At 33.6% G+C, this 4,208-nt stretch overlaps 1 non-coding gene across 1 annotated transcript; it reads left to right on the plus strand.

Annotated features, from left to right (window-relative positions):
- The first annotated feature begins 1,455 nt into the window (after nucleotides 1-1,455).
- On the plus strand, nucleotides 1,456-1,563 carry LOC115721526 (small nucleolar RNA R71). The gene has a single exon (XR_004012542.2). It is a non-coding gene; the product is annotated as a small nucleolar RNA R71 (small nucleolar RNA).
- The last annotated feature ends 2,645 nt before the right edge of the window (nucleotides 1,564-4,208 follow it).

The following is a 4,208-nucleotide window of genomic DNA, read 5'->3' on the forward strand; positions in this document are numbered from 1 at the left end:
CCATGTTAACCACGTATTGAGTATCCGGGATAAGAAAGTCCACGGGGTAATATAATTTGTCAACTTGAACAAGAACATCCTCAACAATTCCCCGAGGCTTCTTGATAGAACGATCGACCAACCGTAAGACAACGAAGTAGGCTTGATTTCACCAAGACCAAGTTGCGAGTAGACGAGAATAAGGCATGAGATTAACACGCGCTCCTAAGTCTAGCAAAGCTTGAATAAATTCATGAGTCCCGATTTGACAAGAAATGGTGGGACGACGGGACCTTTGTATTTCAGCGGTGTCTTTTGTTCAATTACCGCACTAATTTGCTCAGTCAAGAAAGCAGTCTTTTTGACATGATGCTTCCTTTTTACAGTGCAAAGATCCTTGATGATTTTAGCATAGGTTGGCACTTGTTTGATGACGTGAAGCAAAGGAAGATTAATCTTCACTTGTGTCAAGTGCTCAAGGATTTCTCCTCGATTTTCAAGATTTTTCCCAGCAGGTCTCAAAGCCTGGGGAAATGGAACTTTTGCAGAAGCATTGGATGGCACACTTTTATGGACAACATGTGGAGATTTTGAAGTGGTAGCTGTTATTGGTTGATCTTCCAAAGTTTTACCACTTCTAGTTGTGATGGCATTAGCCTCCTTAACTATTTGATCGTTAGAGTGGAGGTTTGAGCCATATGTTGCCCTTGTGCATTGAATTGAGGCCGAGAAGGAAGTTTGCCTCTTTCGTAAATAGCCAAGGACCCAAATCAATTTTGAAAATTGACTCTTCATTTCTTTGATTTCTTCCATCATTTGACAATTTATTTTAGTTTGCTCCTCCACGAATGATTGAAGGGTGTTCTCAAGAGAACTCCTTTGAGGTGGAGAATTGTATTGAGGAGCAGACTGAGCTTTTGATGGTTGATTTTGGTGCTCATTTCTCCATTGCCCTCTAGAAGATTGGTCTTGGTTGGGATCTTTCCAACTGAAATTTGGGTGGTTTCTCCAACCAGGATTGTACGTATTAGAGAATGGCTTATTGTAGGTCCCTAAGGCATTGCATTGCTCTTCATAAACCCCCTTCATTTCTCTAAAGGCTAAACAATCCTTAGCTAAATGATCCGATTCTCCACACACAAAACATGGCTCATGTATTTCTGCTTTGGCAACCATATTCAGTCCTTGCCCACTTTTTTTTTAAAGGCCTCAAGTTGCTTTGTTAAGGACTCAACTTGGGCTTTGAGACTGTCCTCCTCCCTTAGTTGGTAAATTCCTGCTGGTCGATTTCTGTTAGTGCTTTCAGTAGCACTTGGACCAGTCCAAGTATGAGATTTTTCTGCGAGCTCATTGAGATATTCAAAGGCTTCTTCAGGATCTTTTTGGAGGAATTCACCATTGCACATCATTTCTATAAACTGGCGTTCACGACTAGTGAGGCCTTCATAGAAATAACTAACTAGGCGCCATTTTTCATAACCATGGTGGGGACAAAGAGTTAACAGTTCTTTAAACCTTTCCCAGACTTGATAAAGAGTTTCATTGTCTTTTTGGGAAAAGGTAGAAATCTTCCTTCTTAAACCATTGGTCTTGTGGTTAGGGAAGTATTTGTGAAAGAATGATGATGTCATTTCTTCCCATGTTCCAATAGACCTTGGTCTCAGAGAGTATAACCAGCTTTTAGCTTTATCCTTCAAAGAGAAGGGAAGAAACTTTAATCGCACGATGTCCGCGATATTAGCTTGGTTATAAAAAGTGGCTACCACATCCTCAAATTCCCTAATATGCACATAAGGATTTTCATTTTCTAAACCATGGAAATTTGGCAAGAGTTGAATCATGCCAGGTTTGAATTCAAAATTGGGCATATTAGGTGGAAAGAGGATACAAGAAGGGGTAGGAGTGCGAGTAGGATGGAGATAGTCATTAAGACTTCTCTGCTGAATTTCATCATGATGGGCCATGGCGAATGGATTATGAGCAATTGTTGAGGTGGGAGAGGCAATGCTTGATGTATCGGAAGAGTTATCACTAGGGGTGTTGGGTCTCCTTACAAATCTCCCTAGTTCATCTCTATGACGATTCATTCACTTAATTTTTTTTTTTAATTTTTTTTTTTTGTTAAACTTGTTTCTTGGTAAATTTGGACAATTTGAAATGATCTTACATGCCTCACCGTACTCCCGGGTACTAAGTGAGTATGAAAAATCACAATTCAAATATTTCTAACCAAATGACCAATAAGTAAAATAAATTACTTATTTTGAAGAAACAAGCTTGGTTTTTTTTTTTAAATAGTAATAAGTCCAAAAATGTAATAAGACAAGGGCATACACAAGAAATATTCCCAGGCCGATTGGGAAGGTTGCCAAGGTACCGCTTCGTCCCACACTTTCCTAGACAGAACCAAGGTTCCCAGGAAAGTGTAGAGGGTACTCTATCACAAGCCTTAAAAGCCAATCTTTCTAGACAGAATACTCTCAGTTTTTACCACTTGTTGCATTACACTTTGTTCCTAATACTATAAAGTTTTATGAATAATTTTATTTTAGAATTTTATGATTTTTTTTTTAATAATAAAGAGGTGGAACCTAAATTAAAGCTAATCTAAAACCTAAGGTTACACAAATTAAGGGACTAAACCTAATAATTTGAAATCTATAAATTTAAAGCTAAAGAAAAAAAAAATAATAAATGACAAATAATTACAAAATTAACAATGAATGATAATTTGAACACAATAAATGTAGAAAAGAAAAGAAAAATATGTAAAAAAAAAAAAAAATTAATGACTAATATATATATTATATATAACTAATACCACATATATAATTGAACGAAAAGAGAAAATAAAAATATATGTATATAAATATATAAGCGTATAATAAATATGACAAATTTTTTTTAAGTTATTAGACACAAAGAGAAAAATTAATAATTAAAAAAAAAAATACAAGTGTTATATATACACATTATAGAATGACTTACCTCTTGGCTGAAAAGTCCACTAAGTTTTGATTTCAATCTCCCCGGCAACGGCGCCAAAATTTGATTACGCCCAAACTTGTCTTCACAAAGCGGTTGTTGTAGTGTAGCATGGGCGGTCGTGTCCACAGAGAGATATCTTATCAAAAAGTGATTAGTAGAACTTTAAGCGCAAAAAGTAAATAAATCGTTGGTGGTTTTTGAGAAAATTTTGAAAATAAATTTAAAGCAAATAAAATTGGTAGAAAATTATAATAAAAAAATGATAAGGTTTCAAGAATCACCTATATGTTTGGCTCATTTATTTGGGTTTTGATTCACACATATAACACAATTAAATTATTCACTTCCCAATAATTTAATCGGAAGATAAAACTTGAAGAACATATAATAAAAAAAAAATGTATTTGAGTAATATAGAATTCTCACATTAAGATTGTAGAAAATAATCTTATGAAAAATCTAAGAATGACAATATACCTTTTGTTTGGTAATAATGCAATAAGAGATTAATCATAAAATTATAATATTAATGTATATTTATCCTAATCATATTCACATAGAAAAAGCATAACTATTTCTATATAATACTAAATAGATAAATATATTAATATAGAGATAAAAAAAAAGAAGAAAAATATACTACTCAAATGTATAAACTTTAAGCACTTGGTGAATCAAAACACAAGTAAATATTACCTCACATATAAGATCATCCTTTACCTTATCTAGGAAACTAGCCAAAAATGCTAGTCATTCTCACAATAATCTAAAAAGAAAATATGAGAAGAGATAGATAAAATAAAACTAAAATTTACTATAGTTTTTGCCAATGAAAAATTACACACCAAATGTGTACAAGAGGTCTCCTTTATATAGTGTTTTTGGAGACACAAATGTGAAATAAAATCCATGCATAGAATTAAAAAGGAAAGCTGAATAAATTTAAATTGAAAATAGCTTAATTTTTGGGATTAGAAATTTAAAGTGCACAATTGAGGCATGCTTGAGACGTTCCTTGTCAGCAACAACTAATCAAATTGAAAATATACAATTTGATTAAGCCAAATCAGAAAGAAGATAATCTTGAACGTGGCCATTAAATTACAATCCCCAACTTCCTTGCCACATGTCGTACTCATAGGGAAATGGAACCAATCAAAATTGTTAATCCTCTTTGAATGTGATCCAATTTTACAACTGCTATTGAGTTGTACAAACTAGAGAGAATAAAATCAATCTTA

Source organism: Cannabis sativa, chromosome 3, assembly GCF_029168945.1.
Source record: "Cannabis sativa cultivar Pink pepper isolate KNU-18-1 chromosome 3, ASM2916894v1, whole genome shotgun sequence".
Taxonomy (NCBI): domain Eukaryota; kingdom Viridiplantae; phylum Streptophyta; class Magnoliopsida; order Rosales; family Cannabaceae; genus Cannabis; species Cannabis sativa.